Raw genomic sequence first — 23,753 nt, 5'->3', positions numbered from 1 at the left:
GTCGGACTCAGGGAGGCTCCCTGGGGGACGCCACAGCTGATGTTTTTCTTTTTCGAGAAGAACGGACCCATTTGTACCATCTGGGTTCTGTTCTTCAGGAAATAGTTAAGCCATTGGAGAGCTTTGGCATGGATACCCTTTTCGTGGAGAATTTTCAGCAATAGGTCGTGTGATACCGTGTCGAACGCTGCCGACAGGTCCAGTAGAATCAAGGCAACCGATTTACCTTGATCCGTCGATAATCTTATATCGTCGAGGACCGCCAAAAGGGTGGCCTCTGTGCTGTTGGTGGCTCTGAAGCCAGTTTGGGAACAGTCCAGCATTTTGTTGGTCTCCAAGTAATTGGCCAGCTGTCTGTTTACCAGTTTCTCCAGAACCTTGGAAAGGTATGGGCGCTGGGAGATGGGCCGATAGTTTTCAGGGTTATGAACGTTTGTTCCAGCTTTCTTCAGCAGGGGGGTCACTACAGCCAGTTTCCATATTTCTGGAAATACTGTTGTGTCCAGTGATCTATTAAGGAGATGAGTGACATAGGGGCATATTGGCGGGGTGATCTGGGAAAATATGTAACATGGAAAAAGGCTCTGGCATGGGTGATCACAGACTCAGACTCCACTGGCCGTGACTAAGGACACGTCCAATTGGCTTTGGAGGGAGGCATTAAGTTATGGGGTAGAACGTCTGTTTTCATTTTAAACGAGATAGAGCTTTTTATTGGTAAACAGAAAAATTGTTTTCTGGATGTTTCGTAACAAATGGCTGCCGTCGTTCTGAATATAAACTATATTTTTACATAAAATAAGTGTCATGTTGAATCATGTTATTTTTGATGATTTGTGCAATACCCTGGTCTCTGAGGTATGCAGAAATTCTCATTTACATTTCTCTGAGATTTTTTAATCTGAGGCAAAACATATCTCTTCTATTGTTGCCTCTGGACTACATTAGAAAAAAACAAATTTTAGAGTGCAAATATTGTTGAACCAGTTTGGCAGAATTGGATTTCAGGTTGAACATCAACTGGTGTGTTCCCACCTCCAATGAAAAGTAAACATATAGAGTAGTTGACAGAAAGACAGTTGATCAAAAGTTGTCAAACTCTGATTTTACTTCATTCAACTGAATCCACATCAAAAGGTGTTCAGACAAACCTAGATAAATGTGATTACTGCATTTTACACCATGTGCCGTCAATCAGAGTAGCCAGAAATCTCCAACATTCTACACATTTCTAGCACTAGAAATCATCTTTCTTGTTCACAGAGAAAGATTCATCAGGAAAGATTCCTCTTACATGAGAAAAGGGAAGTGATTGCTTGCTCAATGTAAAAGTGTGGATTAGCTGTGGTGACGGAGTAATGTAGAACTCCTACAATGCACATACATATATTCATCCATGTCTGAAATGAAAACAAACTTTAGCAAAGCCAATAGGTCTGGCATTGGCTGCCTGACTTTTGGCTTTGTCAATCCTTATGTTTCATGTTTTTTCTAATCTAATTTCCCAACTATAACGTCCCTATAACCTTTGTTTTTTCCAGTGAATTTCTAATGTTTTTTAAATGCTAATTCCTAACTATAACGTCCTTGTAACCTTTGTTTTTTTCAGTGAATTTCTATGGGGTTTTTTAAGTAGTACTTGTGTTTACAGAGTGGTCGAGAAATAGGGGTTGGGAGGGCTCTGACTAACTCTCAGGAATCCCGCTGTGTAGGACTTACAGGAGGTACCATGAGGGCTTCTTGGCCCCCAAGGTCCCTCAGGAGTAATGTGACTTAATCCTCCAACCCTGCGTTTGTAGAGTGGGGAGTGGGGGAGAAAGGGGGCGTGGCCTCAGAAGACCTCTTAGCATCCCCGCTGTGTAGGACTTACTGGAGGTAACAGGAGGGGTAGTTGGCCCCTCCTGTTATCTCCAGTAAGTCCCACACAGCAGGGTTGCTGATACCTCGTAGGCCACGCCCTCTTTCTCCACTACTCTGCAAACGCGCCTCCTGTAGCACTGCTAGTAGGGGGATGAAGTCCCCTTAGCTAAGAGGGTACTTGGGACCAACTACCCTCCTGTTACCTCCAGCAGGTCATAGAAGGTGGGTTGGCTGAGAGGTTTTTGGTGGCCACGCCCTCAGTTTCCACCACCATGCAAACGCGCCTCCTAGAGTGACCAACCGTCCGTAAATTTTACGGACAGTCCGTAATTTCGTCCGTCTGTCCGTTGTCCGTGAAGGTTTCTTTAACGGAGGCCATTTGTCCGTAATTTTACCTGCTGTTGGGTGACAGCCAATCATGTGCCTTTCTTCGCCAACCGTTGCTCCAATGTTTGCTGTGGAGAACAAACAAATCAGTGTGTCAAGCATTAGAGCAATTTCTTGCAGGTGCAAAATGAGCAGAATTCCTCAAAGGACACTTGGGTAATACTAGGCATTTTTTCACGCTTTTGGAGTCAATGGCAGCAACTAGGCCGTGGACGTCTTGCAAAGGCGCTTGTGTTAGCCTGTGAATGGAGACTAGTTGAATAATAGAGTGAAACGGTTATCAGGTCTTAGTTGCGATATCTCAGTTTTAGGGGCATTGCAGTCTTGATGGCTGAGCAGAAGATCCCAGTTGTAATTATCTTTGTATTGGAAGCTTTAACATGAAGTCAGTTTTGGTGCATCCAGATTTACATGCCCAGGAGACAATCCAGAACTTACCAAAAATCACTTAGGCTTTGACGTGAGTGTCATACGCATACATGTGTTAACCCATGTTGAATCTTTCAAGTATGTTTTCAAACAGTGTCATGTCGCTATCACAGATGTAGGGGAACAGATGATCTCTTTGGGACACCATAGGTCAACTAATTGAATATGGATTTGTATGAGGGGAGTTAAAGCTATAATGGTAGCACACACCCAGTTTAATAAAGTTCCAGTAGTGCGCAGATCAGTTAGGAAGTGTACATGTTTATTTGTGAACTCTGCTAAATAACAATTATGTAGTCATAGTGTTGTAATGAGAGGCTCTTGACATTGTTGTTAACAGTATATCAGCCAGTCAGATCTATGTTTTTAAAAATGTGCATTAGTAGTGCATATAGCAGTGTCCAATGGGAACGTTAGATCATTTTAAGTAGTGCAGCAACCAGCCAAAATGCGTTTCGTCCCCTTAGGAATTGTTTCAAGGGACAGGTATTGAAGATGGTATGAGCTAAAGCTAATTGATCCTTGAGTCTAAAATAGGTTTGAGACAGGAGATCAGTCTCTCCTACCTACTATAGGCCCATGTGAGTTTCGCATGAGTGAAATGTTTAGCTTTGGCACGTTGTCGATGCCCACTTAATCTATAGCACTGCTTTTTTATAGTTTCTGGCATTTCTTGCTCCCACAATGCGAGTGCGAGCAGAATTGAGAGATTGTAAATGGTGGCACTCACGGTAGAGTGTCACTCACAGGCTGAGCGTCTTTAAAATGTTCACGAATTGGGTTATGTGTCTATGTACATACGTTGACAAGTATGACCTTCAAGAGGTAGAGGAGGATAAAGAACATGCTCGGTTTCATGAATGGAATGCGTACTGTACACAATTCTTCATCTGTGCTCATTTCCATAGATCTTTGTGCAAATCTTTCAAATGTTAAAACTGGGAAATCAGTTGGATGATACAGTTGTATGGCGTCAAATTAATAATTTATCCTCCCACCATAGGAAATTAGGTCCCTGGTGTACCTGTGCCTGCACTAAGTCACAAAATCAAAAAGAAATTGCACATGCCCAGGATCAGACAATGTATGCAGAACTCGGGCAGGTTTTATAAATAGAGGAGGCAGTGTTCAAATAAGAATATTTTAAGATACTGGCACAATTAAGGTGAAAACATAAAATGTCCCTGTAGGCAAGTCCGCCTCTGACTTCTTATCCCGCGTTTGTTTAAGTTTGTTTAAATATTTCAGTTTTACAAATGCTGTGATTCTCCTATGCCTCAGTCTCCGGTGACCGGATCAGCCTAAAAACGGCTGACTCTCCGGTCACAGTATTATGTTTAGGCCTAATCATGTTGCGTGATAGTAGCATGCACAAGTTGTCAACTTAACCAAAAATAACTCCACATACTGAGTGCCTAAAGTAAGGCAACTCAGCGCAATGTAATGAGTTTAATATAGCATACCATGGCTGTATCAAACTCGTTACATTGTGCTCAGTAGAGTGCTAAGTTGCATTACTTTAGGCACTCAGTATGTGGAGTTCTTTTGGTTGAGGTGACACGTTGAATGTTGTTGGTGATGTTTAATTCTATTTTTTATTTACTTAGGTTGAGTTACAATACGTTCGGTTGAGATTATTTTTATTTTCATATGCTGTCATACTATAGTGTCTCTTGTGCAATTCCAAGTCACATCTTAAGGATTTTGGGGGGCCACTCTTCACAACACCTTTGAACTTATTATCAATTTCAGCTCTTTGATGCCCTATTTGGCGAGGTCACTGAAACAGGCAGGCTGGTACAAATTGTAAATGAGTTTACAGCTACTGGTCAGGCCAGGATAGTGATGTGTGTTTTCAATATTATAATTCAGCAGCGGGTCACTAATGTTACATATGAACATGCCACTTGCAACCCAGTGTTACACTGTGTCCTCAATGCCTAAATTTATTTGCCGTAAACCCAACATACATACTCCTGTGGTAAGATGCACTGCAAGTGGCTGTTATTTTTAAATTGTTAAGCTTTCAGAACGTTGCGTTTTTGGATCTCAAAGATGTATTGCGGGAGAGCATGCTCTTCCTTTGCATAGTACTGAGTCTTGCCCTGAACTTTTCTTACTTATATCTAAGGATGTTTTTTCTTCCTGCTGCTTGTCGACCTCACCTTAACCGCTGGGATTCCCTTCAAACTTAAGTGCATAGGATCACACAATATTTTTTATTGTGGGCTTGATATAAACATGGGGCTGCGGTCCGTTTTCCATTTGCTCAATCTATTTCATGCCATTTACTAAATCCGGTCCACAAAATGTGATGAAGTGAGCAGGAGATGGGAGGTTAACAGAGCCTGCAAGGTGGACGTTTGTGGGGTGTTTTTTTGGGGGGGGTGGCGAGTTATGAAAAGTGCAGTAGTACTTTGGCCTCAGGCACTCAGCAGTGCACACTAGCAAGTGCAGAAAGGGCTGCTGGCCTCGAAACAGCCAAGCCTTATTTTATACTAGGGACTTATGGGTAGGTTTAATACCCCTACCCTAAAATCTACTAGGGATTTATAGGGTAGGTCATGCCAAATGTAAGTGCACCCTTTTATATAGTTTACCCTAATGCAGGCCCTATTATATTCTAGGGACTTATATTTAGGTTTAATACCCCTACCCTATAATCTACTAGGGATATAATTTCAAACACTAGCACCAAAACTAATATTACTGGTGTCAAAACTCTGTTATTTCTGTGGTCAATTTTCGCTTGGTGTGCGGTACTACTTTTTAACCTAATATGAACTAATTTTGACTTGTACTTATGTTTGTTGTCTATTTACTTACATACTATTGTACAACCTAATTTGTAGTGTCGGTAAAACTTGCCCTTTGTCCTGAATTTTTGTCCCGAATTTTGACCCTCCGTCCTGAATTTGTCCTGAATTTTGACCCTTTGTCCTGAATTTTTACACTCCCCGTCCTGAATTCACACCCATGCCAGTTGGTCACCCTAGCGCCTCCTGACACACTACTAGTTGAGGGATGAAGTCCCTTTGGCTCTTGAGGGTCCAACTAGCCCTCCTGTTACCAACACAGGTGGATTGCTGAGAGGTTGTCAGAGGCCACACCCCCATTCTTCACCATTCTGCAAACACACCTCCTGGTGCACTGCTGCTTGAGGGAAGAAGTCCTCTCTAGTCCTGAGGCCCTCAGGAGGCAAGGGGACTCATCCCTCCACCAGGAGGTGCGTTTACAGAGTGTTAGAGAAAGGGAGTGGGGCCTCCGGTGAGTTGTGGGGCTTTTTTTTCCAAAGGGAAGGGGGCTGCGTAGCCCACCTTCCCTGGGCCGATTTCAGCCTCAGGGAGGCCATCCCCCGGGGCCAGGCATGTTAAGAATGGGGAGGGGTCTGTGTTGCCCCCCTCCCCATGTCAATTTCGGCCCCGGGGACCCCATCCCCAAGGGCCCGCCTCTACTTTCTTTTTTTAAATAAAGGTGCAATCATTTTTGTGATGGCAACACCATACGTTGATTAATATATATATATATATAGAAATCCCACTCCCTTCGTTTTAACAAGCATCTGTTTTCAGCCCATGTGTCAATATATGCTCATTTTAGACCAATTTACAGTTTTGCTGTTTGGTATTTTCACATCAGAAATTCGAACTACATACACTTGTTCTATTGCACTAAGATTGTCCCCACCCCAACGCCTAGCAGGGCCACTGCTTTGTGTCATTTAAGCAACATTTATAAATCTGCTATTGCTTATCTTGTTAAAATATGGCGTCCCTTTCCGAATGGCACATTAACCATCAACGTCACCATCAAGAACTTGCATGGAACTTTGAAGGATGACCAAAGAGGCGCCTTTAACTAATAATCCAAGTGGCTTGTACAAGAGCCACACTGAACTAACCTGTATGGCAAATTAAAGAAAATAAAAACATTACCTCGACAGTCAAAAAGAAATGACCATCAATATACATGTCAATTTCTTCATCCGACATTGTATACCCTCAATAACAAATTACCTAGTTCCTTTGTGTACAATCCAACGCCTGTCTGGGAGCTCAATTTGTGCTTGATAGAAAATAATTTTGCGAGGTAGCAGCAAAACGGTCTACGTTCCCAGAAGGTGCGCACATCAACGGGGCATTGAGCCATGAAATGACTGCTCTGCGCACCGCCAGTTTTTTCAACTTCTGAGGATAAAGAGAAAGTTTAACGTGGACGGAAGCGCTCAGATGCAGCCCAAGGTACCATCCCCTGCTGCAACACACGGTGGCCGGCAGATTCCAACTTGGGGGGGGGGGGGGGGGGCCAGTGCCGCGGTGAAACGCATCGGCTTCAACACAATACATCAAAGTCCTCTATATGACGACAGCGGAGCAGCCTCTGGGTGTCAGTGGGAGGTGTCACAGGACAGATGTCTATGGCTGGGGAGCAGGCTGCTTCTCTTAGAGATACTACGATGACCCTCAGCTCCAACTCTTTCCTCGTGTATCTAAGCAACACGACTTGCACTAGAGAAACTGACGTAGCCTTCGAATAGACAAAAATTAAAAAAAAATATAAAGATTAAGTGAAGTATAAAAGATGAGAGAATCTGCCAGTGGAAAACAGAGCACGTGTGACATATTTTCTTAAGTTTTATATTAATATATACAGAGGACATTCAAGAATCGAGACACAGTCACCTTCATTATCGTAGCATTAACGACCTCGAAGCCAGTCAATAATGCTAGTAATTGGACTACACCTGCTACATGGGCTAGAACCGAAGATGGAGTGCATAGCAATGGCAAGGGGCCTTACCCAGGGTTATTGACCAGCTACAAGACAGTAATGATTTCAGCAAACGATTGCGTCAGCAAAGCCACTCCCACCCAGCTGCATGTTCTAAGCGCGTCTGAGGCGGGCGGCTTCACTGGTGGCTATGAACTGTATTCCAGGCACACGGAATGAACGTGTCACCCACTCTTTGAATGACTGTGCTAATGTAACTTAAAATTCGCAGATCTTTACTGAATTAAAGTAACGAAATAAATGACAGAGTTTTGCATGATTTGATTTTACTCCTTTATGAACCGCCTGCACTTTTCACTCTATATTGCTCTGGCATTTGGCGTTCTCCCCTTTGACGATGCGATCTGAAGCTGTTAAGTGGCGCAGGATGGTTTCTTTGCCAGGAGACTGCACATGGCGGCCTCACCTTATGCTCTGCAGTTTCTCTGTGGTCAGTGAGGCTGTTCGTTCCTCTGAAGTCCTCCAGGAGGGACACTAAACGCGTACATTTTTCTTAATTAGAGCTGCGAGGGTTGGACTCGTATCAGCGGACATGCCCTCACTTCTCTGTTGATGAATCCGCTCAAAGCTCCCGTGTTTTACCCACGGAGCAGAACAAATGAAGGATTGCACAAGGGCTGCGTCTTGTAAGCTCGTTTAGTCATCTGCATGTCGCAGCCAGGCGAGAATTGCACACCGCACAGGGAGGCATTTCAGCATCCCGGGGTTAAAAGGGGGCGCACCCGTCAGCTCTGTTCTAGCCTTGTTCCACTGCCCACAACAGGAGCCTGCTCAGCCAATGCCCCATTGAGCAGAGGACACGAGCATCATTCACAGGCCGGCTGGACCATCTCCAGAGGGTCCGGCTTTCCAGATGCCCACTTGTTCAGGAGCACAACACACGAGCAGACACAATTATTCAATGCGATGTGCCAATAGGAAGCACATTTGTTTTTCAATTTGCAGTGCAGCACAGCATAATGTGTTTGTATCTGCCTATGCAATCTCATCGTAAGAGGCTACTGCCAGCTAAACTGTTACAACACAGTCAAAGTGGTGTGTGTGTGCATTTATAACACAATGCAAGCTACAAAGCCACGGTGTGCTCTACAAGCAAGGGTAGCAATACATCTGCGGGGCATCAGCTGTGCTAGGGTGGGATTTAGGGTGAGGTTCGGTTGACTAGGGGTAAGGACGGCTTGAGGGGATGCTGTTGGCCGGAGCCCAAAGAGGAAGTGCAAATCTGTAAAGACAGGATGATCTGGGCTACATGGACCAGTAATACATAGTTTCACAGGGTAAAGAGAGGTATTGTACGTGTACCGGGGAAAACCCAAAGCCTGCTGCCAGGAATAAAGGGCCAATTCTCACAGTTATTTGCTTTTCTGAGGTTTACTTAGGTGCACAGATGAACTGTTGAACGTAAATTTACGTTATGGATTCACAAAATGAGAATTCACACTCATGAATGGATTTTCTCATGAGTAAAATTCTTCCAATCTGGTGCCCACAAAGCTATCCAAATAGAAGCATTGAATGGAGGGCTTGGCCTCTGGCTATGGCTCGCACCCAAAGCCTGCTGCTCATGACCAAATTAACCTCGGGGCTCTGCAGCGCTTCCCCGTATGTGCATGGACAACACATCTGAATGTCTGATCTACAAATTCTACAGCAAGTTCCAGGAGAAATGAAACCGACAGACCCTGGGGAAGTGATTCTCTAGGAATAAATCTGCCCTGTTGCTACTAGTTCAAACCCACTGGTCCAAGGTGAATTCGAGGATGATGAGGCTGCTTCATCACATCACCTTGTATCTTGACTGCAAACTCGTTTCCAGATGTCGTGGGTGTCATACAAGTCACCTGACAGACAGCAAGTTGCACACTGTGCAGTCCAATGCCACCTCTTGGCAAATGTGGGTGACAACAGCCACATACATCAGGGTTACACACCCAAGTGGGAACCGTGTGTTCCTGAGGAAGTCTGCACCCCTGAAGAGCGTGCCAGCTAACAAATAGAAAACCGTGTTTAGTGTGCAAGAGAACAGAAATAAAACCACATCTCCTACTTTCAAGCAGTACGCATTGGACTCTAGTTTGTACCACATAATAGTTTCTGTTGGTCAGTGGAAGCTGTCTAATTTCAAAATATTAACAAAACACTTGAAGACCTTTCCAATATTTAAATTCTCTTGTACTTTTTTCGATTCCTTGTGTCGGAGATATTGTTTGTTTATCCATGCTCTGATATAGTCATTTTAATTCCTAATAACAAAAAGGCTAAAAAAAAGTATCAAAATCTTTTTTTTTTAAATGTCGTTTTCCTGCCCACCACTTCCATATTAGTAGACACAGGACACACACACATTTATAAGTTAATAAACTACATAACTTCTAATTATTTTTACACTTACATTTTCTTGGACTGTTTCGTACTTTTGAAGTAGATTTAAAATGATTGAATATTATCTAAATAGGATACATTTTCAAAACAATAAGTGTTTGTGCATGGTTCACCACACAGTGAGTTGTGAGTGCAGGATGTAGCAAGACCAGGTTACTCCAAATCCTGCTGCAAGCAGACTTTGGTGGAATGCTCTGAAATCTGGGTGTAAGGCATGGTCTCTGTATTTATTCCCAGAACACTTTGATGGAGCAATCACTTTGTCTCCTTATCCCCAGAGTTCACTGTGTATGGTTTTGGTGTCAGATAATAGTTGGTAGAAAAAAGATGGCAGTTGTTAAATTTCAGCTGTTGAAGTAAGAAAAAATTGACAGACATTAGACTGCAAAAAGACAAAATGACTGAATGAATCTGGTATTTGGCACCATGAAGTGAGTCGGGCTCAGGAGCAGGATGGCGGTGATACCTATAGAAGTATCCCATTTGGTCTTTGACTTTGAGAGGTGACCAGCAAGATTTAGACAACTGGTTAAGGAAAATTGAAGGAGGAGGTATTGTCTTCTCTTGTTTACACCATAATTCCAGCCAAGATGTATCTGTAATTGGGCTATGTTTTGTAGTACCACACCAGTGAGAGGGTTTCATAATAAGAGAGTGTTAGAAACATGGTATCTAGGTACCTGTCCTGATGAATTCCCCTAGCCCAGAAGTGGCCCTCGTTTTTGGCAGAAACACGTTGACACCCAAACCAGTAGGGGCACATAACTGTCACCCTGTCAGTTGTTTCCCATGTTTTAATCATGTGCCAGGGAGGGAATAGTAATAAAGGATTAACGCCATCCCCAGCAAATGTTTTATTGTAGGCGGCCAGAAAAACCTTTACCTGTAGGGAGACTTAAGAAAAACCTTCTCACTCACTGAATTGATATTTGAAATCAAGTGAACACTGTACAACCCCATACGAGCTCCGAAAGGAGCCCTCCCACCCCATGGACTGCATAGGGTAGGTGAACATAGATAGGTTCACGGGGAGGAGAGCCCAGTGATGAAGCATGCCGCTTTTAGTGGGCTTCTCTTTCCTTTCAACAGGGATATTAGGGGTCTTCTCAAAGGAGGACAGAACTTACAAAAGGTTATCCTGTGACACTAAAGAAGGGTAGCCTGACCAAAAAACAAGGAGCACAATGTGTTTTTGTGTTACGATTTTCATTGCAGCATTCAATGCTTAAAAGACATTGGCTGGACTCCTCTTTAAAAACACACTGGGGGTCGATAATGAGACCTATAACTTCTCAATTTGATATAAAAAAGAAAAAATTCTAGAAAAACTTTGGTTAAAGGAATGTTATGGCTACAATCCAATCCCTACACATCATGGAAATGTTTTGGCTATGGTGACCCATGCAATTATAACTCCCCTATACAGCACAAGACTAAGATGTCACATCACTTGTGACATCACGTATGATGTGGCCAACAATTTAATTATCTCCCGAGTTGTTAAACACATAAAACCTTGCAGTGAAAACAAATGTCTTTACAAAGACAATACAAATAGCAAAGCTGCATTAACACTGTCAGGGCATAAGAGTCCTCGAGTGCCCATCGTGGTCACAGAATGAGAATCAACAGATGTCTTCTAAAAAATTATAAAAAACAAACGTTGCAGTATGGACGGCCAGTTCCAGATGATCCTGGACTTGTATATATGGAAGCAATCCCGCATTAAGGTGGACTGGAACGAGATGGTCCTAGGTTATTTTGGATGGAGAAGCAGTCCTTTTGACCAGTACTATAAAAGCCAGCTATTATTTAAATAGAGCAGCAAGGCTACAGTGCCATGTATCACAGCTAAATGTAGTCTCAGATGTTAATGGGCAATGAAGGGCATTCAATATCCATATGTCATGATATGCACCCAACATGCTTCTTATTCTCCAAAAGGGCCTAAATGTAAAAACGGTGCTCTCTTATGCACAATATGTACTATGTATTCTTTTAATTAGCACAATATCTTTCCATACTGCTATCAGAAGTCCCAAAATGTACATCACATAGCTAAGAACTTTCATCCTATGTTGAAAAGCTGCAAGCTTGTAACACAGCAGCATTAGTACAGCCACTTTACTACATAGATTAATTATGTCTACATGTATGAATCCTCTAAGTGGCAGCAACGCCTTTGTTCTCTATACAGAAGTGCAGTGAGGATGCCCCATGGCTGTCAGTGGTAAAGCCGTCTTTCATCGGCATACATGAATTAAGGACACCTAGTAACAATCAGTCGATGTTTAACGGATTGTCATTTAGCACATAATGGGATAACAGTCATTTGTCATATGATGTCATCCGCTGGCCAGGATTCTTTGACCAATCATCCACTAACCTGGTATAGCCATATACCATATTTCTAAAGACAAACGTTTACTAGTAAGTTTTCTTAGTTGAACATTTTAGTAAAACAGTTAAGGCATTTGTAGCCCCACTTCCTAATTTTGAATCTTTCCAGTCCTCGCATTTATTTGTTTTGTTTAACAGCTAGGATGATTTTATTACCTTGTATCTTATTTTGAGGTAACTAGTTCATACCTTTTTTTTTACTATTTGTATATCAAACTTTGTTTGAATCTTCAGATCGTTATCTCTTAGCTGCGTTGTGATTGTTTACTCCTGCATCCGTCTGCACCCCTGGCGGAGCGCACGCCACATAAACATGAATGGGGTTTGGTTAGTTTGGTCTGCATCTCTTTATCAACAACTATGCCAAAGTGTGGTGGGAGCTCAGTTGAAGCTTACTTAGCCGCTAGCCTTTCTCACTTTCTCATCTGCCAGTGTAATCCTCCCAAGAGCTATATATCGTATGCACATAGTACGCAACCTCTATTAACCAATAAAGAAAAATATGAATTTACAGGGACCTGCAGTAGAAAAGAGACTTCCCTTGTGGTAATGTGCACATCACAAAGATCCTTGGAGTACATTATTGCTCTTGTCATTTAAAGACAATGTCCAGCATGTTCTCTACACGGGGTTTGTATCAACACCAACCCTTTGAGAAACATTTGTGATTGTGGGTCAACTTTGAGCGATGCTCGTCGTTGGCTGAATAGACATCCTGAATGGAAATCTGCCGCTAATTAACCTAGAGAGGTTCATGCAGGTGTTTGTAACAAGAGCAGACGCATGCATCGCTGTTAAACTGCATGAAACTGCACGTTTCTGCTCTTTTCTCTTTGTACACTTTTCGAACCACAGAGCTCATTACTCAGATAAAACGGCTGATGCTTGGGAAATTGATTAAACCTCCGGCGTAGCTGTCAAACTGCCAATGACCGAAATAAACAGCATCCGTCGCACAGACAACATTGCTGTAGTAAAGACAACAATTTATTGTCCAATGTAAAAGCAGCAAGACACGCAGGAGGAGTGAAAGCAGCAGCAGAGTCCACATTGTCTACATTCACGCACGTGGCTTCAGGCAGAAGGAACAGCAGCACCAGACCAGGGGGGTCACAGCACCAGAATTGGTAATATTAACCATCAGGCAGCGCAGAGCTTTGCATCCTTAATGGCATTGCAATACATTACAGAGAATGGACTCACTTCATTACAGCTCAATTATAATCGCACCTCAGAAGGATTAAGGGCTCAATCGACCTGGCTGTTTGATGAAACCCTTGATGGCGGCATGAAGTAAGGGGGGCTGGGCCTGCTGCCCACTGCCGCACTCTAAGCTGCTCTTTCACTCAAGCAACAATAGGCCTCATTCGAACGGAAAAGGGTCTTGATCGGACTACCATAAGTACTGCTGGAACTGTAAGCTAGACAATCATTTACTTTCCTGTAACAATGCCTTTTTTCTAGTGCTTACACCTATTCTCGCTTGCTACAAAGCGCATTTTATGAATGACACAACTGAGAGGTTAAGAGAGCGCAACAGCACAGGGTGGGACTCAGAGTCAAGTATGACTTTGACTGTACTCGGCATGGACGAGGCAGGTCATCAACACCTCAGCTCTGCAAGGGATGATCCCATACCTTAGAGTCTTGCACATGGAGGGGAGACCTTCTGCTGCCGTGCTGATACTTGGGTGAAGGACTAGAACAGGGCCCAGACGAGTGTCTCCAAACCTGGGGTTAACGGATCGGTGTGTTGCATGGGAATAATGTGGTTCTGTGTTGCTTCAGTCGTGTTGACAGGGAGTCAAGTAAATACCTGTGCAAAAATCTTTGTGGGATATCAGCATTGGAAGAACCACTGTAATCCCGGGAATTAGAAGCAGCATGAAAGAACCGGCAAATAAAGCACAGGCAATGCAGTGCAAATTATGCTAGCTCCACATCTTAATCCATAAATGAGTTGCTTGAGTCAAAGTGACATCTAGCTCATGCCCAGTCTTTGTAGGCAAGAGGAGCCCTTAGTTAGTGTTCATTCCTTGGATAGAGTTGATTGTTTCACGTGATTCACAAGCAAATCTACATCATTGTCAGCAAGTTGAAACTTTCTGGTGGCCTACTGTACCATCCTCAAGTGTGAAATGGATTTAGAGGCTTTTGCCATACATTTGGAAGCACAAATGACTGCTTTCAATGGCCAACAAGTGCACATAAGCAAGAGACCAAGGGCCTAATTTAGATACAGGCAGACAGGTTACTCAGTCCCAATTGTGATGGATATCCTGTCCGCCGACATATAAATCCCATCGTATCCTACAAATCCCAATCTAGCCTATGCGATTTATATTTCGGTGGATGGGATATCTGTCACCGTTGTGACAAAGTAACCCGTCCGCCAAGATCTAAATCAGGGCCCACGTCTGTAGGCCCTTTCTTTAGAGACTTTTAGAGAGACGTGACAATTTTACCTGCTGAGTATACTTTGTGTGAAGAAGATTCAAACTAAAGCTGTTGCTGCTGTGTCCATTGCAGGATGGAGCCAGCAGAGCAGTACCTTGAAGTCAATGGCGTTGAATGCTGCAGCGAGGCCAAGAACAAAAGTGTGAAAACTTAGCCCTGACCTTTCTTGGTCCTCATTTCTTCTTCAAAGTCCGGTAGATGACTTCCCCTGGACTGACTACTGCAGAACCCAGAATGATAGTTCCTCGGCTCATGCTGCTCCAGGTAGGATGAGGGTTGGGGTACACGGTAGCACATTAAAAGCTACAACTATGACCCCAAATCAGGAAAATCAGACAGTAATAATGAAGTCAATGGCTTGGAAGATCTCACCTTCACAATTGTGACCTGTTGGTGATACACTCCACCAGTTTTCCGTGTGGCAGATCAGTCTATATGAAGAGATGTAGGTTAGTCTTCACCCTTTTTCCCATCAATTAGATTAATGCTGCTTTAAAGTCATAAACATATCCTTGCTTCCAAACCAACATTCAAATGCTTGAATAGCCTATGTGCCAATAGCACTGTATTAATTTTGTGTAAGATGTCATTCATAGGTAGCACATTAATAACTCTGTACGCAAGCATAAGTGTGAAAGGATCTACTGTTCTTTAGCCTTTAGGACATGTTACAAAGGATTTGTCTAAAGCCAACAGGCCACAGGAGCCTTTACTACTTGTTTAAAATCTAGAGCTTCTTTCCAAATCAGTGCAGAAAACTCTCCCCTTTGAGCAGTTGCGATATTAGCTGTTGACCGGTCAGAAAATGGTTTTCTAAAAGCTTTTTTTTTATATTAAGGAGAGGTTAGGCAGAGTTAATTGCAGAGTAGTCAAGTTGCACATCTACTTGTTCCATGCATGCTGAAGGTGGTTTTCCATGATGGAGTCTAAAGCAGATTCAAGGTTGCAAACTGGTTAGAATTCTGATTGCATATCATATTGGAAGGGTTAGTCTTTGAGAGGTTTACTTAGCTAAACAGTTGCTTGACATTAAGCCTCTCATTTTCAAAGTTCAGTGGGGGGTTCTTCTGGAGGAGAGCATTACTGGCTTTCGTTAGGAAGGCCCTCTTTATGCCACCATCGCAAAGGTTAGCTTGCAGGGCACATATTTTTGATAGTAGAGGGTCACTTGTCCTAAAAGTGTACGGTGGGTTTAAGGAGCTAACAAGCTTTAGCAACAACTACAATGAGCATTGTGTTAAATTACAAAGGGGGTGAACAGAGTGCTTTAGGCCGGGTTTACCCATGTTCCAGATTTGTAGAATACTGCTTTCCTAATGTAAACGTTTAGGTACGTATGGGTGTATACTCTCATCAATAGCACCACATCGATAGGGCACTACATTGATGGGACACTACACCGCTGCCAGTACATCAATGGAGCAACTACAGAGATGACCACTAAACAGCCTGCCACTAGATCAATTGAGGCAAATAATATAATTAAATTAAAATGAAGAGTTAGATAAAAAGTTTTTTGAATTTATATGCTTATTTCATTTAAATTAACAGAAATGTAAAATAAATTAAAATGTATATGTACATTTATTATTTGGGTTAGTATAATTATTACATTTACTTTGAAACATTAAACCTAATTGAGAATTAAGTTTGGGATAGACAGAATATTTATTCAAATTAATAAAAAAAAATGAAAACAAAATTACGTGTTAGGAAAAGTATTAAGAATAAGTTAAAATGAGAAAAAATTCTAATAAAAATAAAATGTATTTGGGGGTCACATTACCATTAGAGTCAAGTTTAACACATTTGGTGTATTCAATGTGTTTAAAATGAATTACAATCATTTAAGGGTTAATGTTACGACTGGGGCTTGGTTAAGGGTAGCAAATACATGCAATTAATTTCAAACTAATTATAGTTACTTAGGGGTCAGGGTTTGTATTAGGGTTGGAATTGTGATAATCAATATAATGTAAAATAAATCAATTTTTTGTTTGGATTAAGGTTAAGTCAAGGGCAAATATTTAAAAGAAGCAATGACATTGACATCTTAAGTTTAGTGATCGAGGTAGAGTAAGGGTAGTAGTTATACTAAATATTTAACTTAAAGGTAAGGAACAAGGTTACAATTAAATAACATTGAATAAAAAGTAAGGGATAGGGTAACAATTAAAATTATTTCATTATGTAACAAAATTATCTAGGATTAATCAAAGTTAATGAAAAATATTAAGGTAGTTGTAGGGTTGGGGTTAAGTATATTATGTGAATTTGTAGAGCATGGCTAATCAACCGTGAGGGTATCCAGGTGCTGAGTAGGGCAGGCCTGAGGGAGTGGGAGATCATGCATGTTTCGTCTGGAAGAGCCCTTTCTTGAAGTACCTTCAAAAGCCCATGAGGGAGGTTCTAAGTTGTTTTGGGAGTCTGTTCCAGGTCTTAGCTGTGAGGTATGAGAAGGGGAGTCTTCTGCTCCTGTTCTTCTAGATGCCTGAGAGACAGATCAAAGGTCAAAGGTGTCTGGTGAGTTGCTAGTAGTTGAGACAGTGGTTGAGGTAAGCTGGACTGGTGTTGTGGAGCAATTTGTAGGCGTGGGTGAGTAGCTTGAACTTACATCTTTCCTGGACTGGGAGCCAGTGGAGATTGTTGAGAGATGTGGTTATTTCGCGGTATATTCAAGATAAGTCTGGCGGCGGCATTCTAGGTGGTTTCGAGTCGGTGTAGGACATGGGCAGGGATTCCGATGTAGAGGGCATTTCTGTAATCAAACTCTACTTGTTATGAGAACCAGGGTGAGCGTTCATCTGTTGTTCAGTGGAATCCACTTGAAAATCTTGTGTAGCATTGGCAGGATGTGGAGATGGCACTGATGTACCTGCTCATATAGAGGTTGGCGTCCAGGATGATCTCAAGGCTCTTGGCATGGTCTGCAGTGGTGGGCCAAGTTCGGAGGGCCACCAAGAGGCGTCCCAGGGGGAGTGGTTGTTGCTGAAGATTAGGACTTCGGTTTTGGCTGTGTTGAGCTGGATTCAGTTGCTTTTAATCCAAGCAGTGACATTGCACATGCAGTTCGTGAAGTTTTCTTTGCCGATGCGGGTTGAGTCGGTAAGGGAGAGGATGAGCTATGTGATGTCAGTGAGATGATACTGCGTTGATGCGCAGGCACCGACGATGTCCACGATGGGTATCATGTAGACATTGAAGAGTGTTGGGTTGAGCAACGATTCTTGAGGGACACCACACATGAGGTTTTTGGGTTCTAAGGTGTAGGGGGGGAAGTCTACCTTGTTGAGTTCTGTCTGTGAGGATCCACGTTTAAAAAAAATATTTTTACAGAGTATTCTATAGCGCAAACTTGACCCGAAGGTATCGGGTATCGGGGTGCTTTACACGAGCACCAGTTGCGTTACATGAGGACACATTCACTTTTGTTAGGCACGTGGAGATTAAGTGATTTGCCCAGGATCACAGGATGTTGCGCTTCCTTGCAGAGACTCGAACCCGGTACTCCAGATTTGAGGTCGACCGCCCTTGCCGTTAGGCCAGTTCCTCTCCCCAACTTGAAGGCCAATCGGCAGATACCCAAGTGCGGAAGCTTTCTGATGAATGACTTGTGGGAGACCATATCGAAAGCTGCAACAAGTTTGAGGCGGATAAGCGCAGCTGTTTCTCTTCGGTCGAGGATGCTTTTGATGTCATCGGTATATGGAATGACGTAATGAGAGCTTTCTCTGTGGTGTGGTTGGTGTGAAAGCCTGATTGAGAACTGTCTAGGAGTTGGAGTTCAAGGTGGTCTGCAAGTTGGATATTGATTGTGTTCTCCATGACTTTGACTGGAAAAGACAGGAGCAAGATGGGTCTGTAGCTGCTGAGGGAGTTGAGGTCCACTGTTGGTTTCTTAATAGGGCGTTGACGTCTGCCTTTTTCTAGCAAGACGGGAAGTTGGCGGTGGTTATGGAGGAGTTGATGATAGTGGTGAGAGCAGCGGAGATGATGGATCGTCCAAGGTTGGTGTTTTTGTTGACTTTCCATTTTCTCTCAAGTTAGTGGTGCTTGGACTCCCTGAGGTCATACATGTACCAGCTGGCTTGATTGTTGCTTTTGTAGGTCTAGTTTCTGGTGGGAGCGGTGCAGTTGGTACAGTCAGTGACCTATTTATTGAGGAGCTTGGTGTCGACATTGAGGTTCCTGGTGTAGTTGGGTGGGCATTCTTGCAGGTCTTGGCCCAGTTTTCTTCAGCTATTTTGCCCCAGTTTCTTGATGGTGCTATGGGTTTTTCTGGTGGGGTGGCTAGCTGGGTGGGTATGCTGAAAAGTAGGTTGTAGTGGTTGGACCATGTGAGTGGGGTTGTGTGGGTGATGGTGATCTAGTTGTTGGAGAAGAATATAGGGTCGAAGGAATGGCCTGCTGTGTGGGTAGGTCCTTGGATGAGCTGGGCGAGTCCGAGGTTGCGGAAGCTGTCGAGGAGGGCCGTGGAGTTAAGGTCTGTGTGTTCCAGGAGGAAATGTAGGTCCCTGAGGAGGATGAAGTAGGTTGATCTGACAGAGACAGAAGCGATGAAGTCTACGATGTGGTCACAGAGTTCCACTCGGGGGCCCAGGCTATGGTAGGCGAGGGCTCCCTTAAGGGTGGTGGTGTAGTCCGTTTCATAATTTGAAGTGGTTGGTGTCCGAGTCCATGAAGATGATGCAGGCAATCATGTTTTTGTAGATGATCGAGAGTCCTCCGCCTTGTTTGTGGGTTGAATCCTGGTGTATGATTTTGTAGGCAGGCAGGATGGCTGCGCTGATATCTGGGTTGGAGGCTGGGTTGAGCCTTGTTTTGGTTGGGTTTTCCAAGGGATCGAACGTTGAGGAGCATACTGGGCAGCTGCGTTTGGGGGGGGTGCTGCATCAGTTGTTTGGAGGTAGTGGTGTCAACGTCTGCGATGTCGCAGGTGAAATCACAATGGGTCAAGGAGAAATGTCCTACCGAGGTGCTGGGGGATGAGCGGCAGCAGTATGTTTGCCGATGTGTGTTGTTGAGATCGCAGTTGATGGCGTAAGAGTAGTGGCAGCATTCGTGAACTCCAGTGATGGCTGTGGTGTTGCGCTGGATTGTCGTGGAGCCAGGGTTCCTGGCGCTGTCCAGGCGTGGCCAGCAATGACGGGCTTGCATTTGGCGCACCCACTGCGTGTGCCCATTGTGCTGTCTTGCTGCGGCCTGCATTAATTAGGTCTTGGGGTGGCAAGGGCTTCTGTTGGTGGGAAGAACATGAGTGGGACAGGGGTGCAGTGGCAGAGTCACTAGGTTAAAAGGTGGCAACTGGATCAGGTGGGAACAAGCAGGAATTGCAGGCCACTGTCAAGTGGGAAGCTAGGTGCCCAGGTGCCTATTAATGTTGTTGCGCTGCGCCGGCATTAAGTAGGCCCTGGGGTGGGCAGGGCTTCTGTTGGCGGGTAGAACAGTGAGCAAGTTAACAGTAGAATATAATTTAATCTTCATTTGTCAATGTAGTGGTCATCAATGCAGTGTCATCAAAATACTCTAATTACACCACTGATATTATGAAGATCCTCACCAGTTGGCAGTTCTCTGGGTTTGTTTGAGGGAAATTATTTGTTCAAGGAGCTGCTTTTTTCCTTTTGATGGTTGAGATTTTGTCTTTCATGTAGATTAGGCAAATCTGTTTGTCAAGACTGAGTAGGATCTTATACACTCATCATTCTAGTCAGTCATCTTACATAGTGTCTAAAGACAATAGAAACTAGTTTCTTTAGATATGGAGCCTGTGGTGTATACCACATCAATGTGCAGGGCTATGTGCAAATCCTTGGAGTGTTTCTTACTCTTCCTTTATAGTAGGGTATGCCTAATGCTGTTGTAAGAGAGTAGGCAGAGTTTCCTTATCAATTATTTCAACACGGTGAAATGCAAATTATTACTTAGCATATTCTGGCATTGGGCCATTTTAACAAAGAAAAAAGACAGAGGGAAAGTTTCTGAAGAAAATTCTTGGTTCTAGATGCACCAACCAGATTTTGATTACAACTGGAGCTTACACTGGTAGTGGAAAGGAATTGGTGCAGTCTGGCAACCGATCAGCGTGTATGCAATTTGTGTGGGGTTGGTTAAGAATTTATTAAGAGAAACTGCATAGTCAAATACATAAATTAAAAGCTGTTGTGATTCTTTATTATCCAGCTTTTGGACACAGGGTCAATTCATGTTAGCCATGAGAATGATTAATAAGGACTAGCTCAGCACTGCCTCCTCCATTTGTTTTGATAAAGTTATGGTAATAAATTTAAAGTAAACATTAAATTTCATGTACAGTTGTAATACTGACACAACACATTATAAATAACCATAATCTATATAGGACACATTTAAAATATTGTTTCATTGATACATACATGAGTTTAAAAGATTTACACAAACCAAAATAAACATTTGTTTAGATTTGATTAGAATGTTGGGAATCCCTACTTAAGTTTTAAATTTGTGAGTATTCACCTGTTGTTTCTCTACCCAATTTCTTGTTCTCAAAAGAGGTGGACATTTCTGTCGTATGCTGTTGGAATGTTGTTTATTTGAATAGAAACGAACAGTCTCTCTTGCAATTTGACCAGGCTTCAAATATGTTCATTTCTCTAGTACAATTGCAGTGGGGCATGCAGCTACTAATGTATCTATTATGAATGCCACAATAATTGGCAGAAATAATGGACCTAGAGGTATTGATGAAAAATGGCATAAGCCTGCTAAATCTTGTTATAACTGGGCAACTTTACCAAGCATTTAGGCAGAAAGGATGAAAAAGAGCATTATAAAAGTCATTAGGTCTCAGGTTTATAATGTAATTGCCAAGCAGTTGGCTTTATCAATGTTTTGTAAAGCATTGCTTAAAGAAGAGTACAAGAAAAACACATTTCAAAGTACTGGAGGAAAAGCACGCATACCTTATGGAATATGTTCAATCTTTATAAATGACATGGTCTATTTTTCAAATTACTGTCGCTCAGGAAACTCTGCATAGAATTTACAAAGTATAAGAAAGTATCAGAATGCAAAGGGGAAATACTTGCCGAGGCCTAATTTACTGTTCACAGGATACAACCTTTTTTTCTCCTCTGTGGTACCAGCTGAGTGACTGCAGCAGAAGGCCCTTGCCCCAGGGCTATAAAAGTATTTGTGAGCTAAAGCTTTTACTTTAATGCAATATGTGTACTACAGAAGATAGTCGTCCCCCCCCCACCCGCCCACGCAAAATATCCCTGTTGCTGGGCTTGTACAATCAAGCTGGAAGGGTGAGGAGAAACATAAGTGGGGGGTATTTGAAAGGGGCAAGTGGCAGCAGCATACCAGGGAGAGAGCTGAAACACACATGCATGCTCATTGAGTGCTGAATGAAAAAGAAAATAATAGTTCCCTAAATGTGATCAGAGGAAGGATACAAGTCAGCCAATCAAAAGGTTCGTACACATTCTATGCTCTGGGGAGGGACAAACACAAGAAAAGGAAGGTACAGCATCGAATAAGAAAAGAGAAATAGAAAAGATATTCAATAAATGCTTGTCAGCTGAAAAAATGACACAAAATAAAGGTGCCAGATAAAAAAATACAATTTGTGAATCAAAGATGTTGTCTTTTGGCCACTATGAGCCACTTTCCTTTTTTTCATAGCATCAACGCAAAAGTGTCTAGAGGTTGAGGAAGCCATATTACTGGATTTACCATTTCACATAGATAACTGGACACATTGTACCAAGGGAAATGCTAATAAGTTATGATTTTGGTCCTGATGATGACCCTTTTAAAATAAGTTTATTAGGGTTGAAACGTCAATGAATACACTAAAGGAATGATTTCAATTTTGATGTACGCAACATGCTCTGATTCGGAGTTGTGTTGTTGAAAGTTATATTTAGATCAGTCCCTATTATTGTACTTTTGCCTTGTACATACCACTTAAGAACCTTAGTTCACTCATTCACTTTCACTGCGTTGTTTTGTTGGAGCACCTTTCTGTGATGCAATGTGTTGGAATACTTTTAAGATCTTTTTACAGTAAATACATTTGATTAGATTTTTTTGTAAAAAAACAATCAATTGATGGCTTTTTTGATTTACTAAGGAAGTTGGGGCTTACACTTTCACCGAGGACACTTGGTTCCTAGGGTTACAGGGCTGCCCCATATTATTTTGCACTGTTTAGATACCCAGCACACAAATTATGCAATTTAAGATGTTAATAGACCATAATCGAGAACAATTATGTACATAGAATGTAAAGTATTCCTCTCCCCTATCACACACAATGATCTTGATGAAAATATCGAAAGTATTGAAAAAATAAGTTTTTAGGAAGGTGTGAAATGCCAAGACCTTATGGGTTTTCTAGTTATCATTCACTTTTCAGGGCTCAGTAGAATGATCTATAGCAGTGCCCTAGAACAATCCATGTAATGTAATGGTAGGAAGGATACTATAAAAGCCAGTGTACAACTTGGATTCTATCAAACGTTTTAAAAGCACAACAGAAGCACCACAGGGAAAACAAGATAACAGTATAATGTTTGTCAAAGTGCCAGAATCGGAGCATTGTTAAAAAGTTTCTGCAGTAAATAATGTTCCAAATAAAGAGTTACTGCTGCTAGGAGGAGTCAAAGCCTGGCTCGCTCTGGACACAAAGGCTGCCTCGCATACTGACATTTATGCAACCATATGAATGAGGTTTTCTTTAGCAATTTCTAACAGTACAGCAAATGCTACCCTGTGGGAGGTAAACACCCTGTGGCTGCCAAGCCATATATAGGGTGAGAACAATTCTGATATCAAATGTGGCATCTGAGAGCTCGCCTGCCAAGTTTGTGAAGCTGCCTGATTTTAAGGGAACCAACTCACCCTTGTTCCAGAAATGTTTATCATATTATGATTCATATTAAATGGCAGAATGTGAGCAAATGCAAAACATCTTTTAGCTATTTGGGCTAAAGACAGCTGTTAACCGAGAAAATTGATAACATCACGCTCAAGAATAAAAAACAACTTGAATCCTAGCAATC

The 23,753-nt window shown here is 42.5% G+C and overlaps 1 protein-coding gene across 9 annotated transcripts in view; it reads right to left on the bottom strand.

Moving 5' to 3' along the window:
- Positions 1–23,753, bottom strand: part of PAM (peptidylglycine alpha-amidating monooxygenase) — a 1,234,044-nt gene that overhangs the window by 818,417 nt on the left and 391,874 nt on the right. For 3 of the 9 annotated variants that reach the window (XM_085632559.1, XM_085632564.1, XM_085632562.1), the window contains exon 3: positions 2,256–2,315. The exons of the other annotated variants lie outside the window; for them this stretch is intronic. The gene's annotated coding sequence lies outside the window, so the exon portion shown is untranslated. The remainder of the gene's footprint in view (positions 1–2,255; positions 2,316–23,753) is intronic. 9 annotated transcript variants of the gene reach the window in all.

This window comes from Triturus cristatus, chromosome 2_1 (assembly GCF_964204655.1).
Source record: "Triturus cristatus chromosome 2_1, aTriCri1.1, whole genome shotgun sequence".
NCBI classification, from domain to species: Eukaryota; Metazoa; Chordata; class Amphibia; order Caudata; family Salamandridae; genus Triturus; species Triturus cristatus.
Note: the sequence above shows the minus strand (reverse complement) of the source record. Positions and strands in the feature narration are given on the sequence as shown.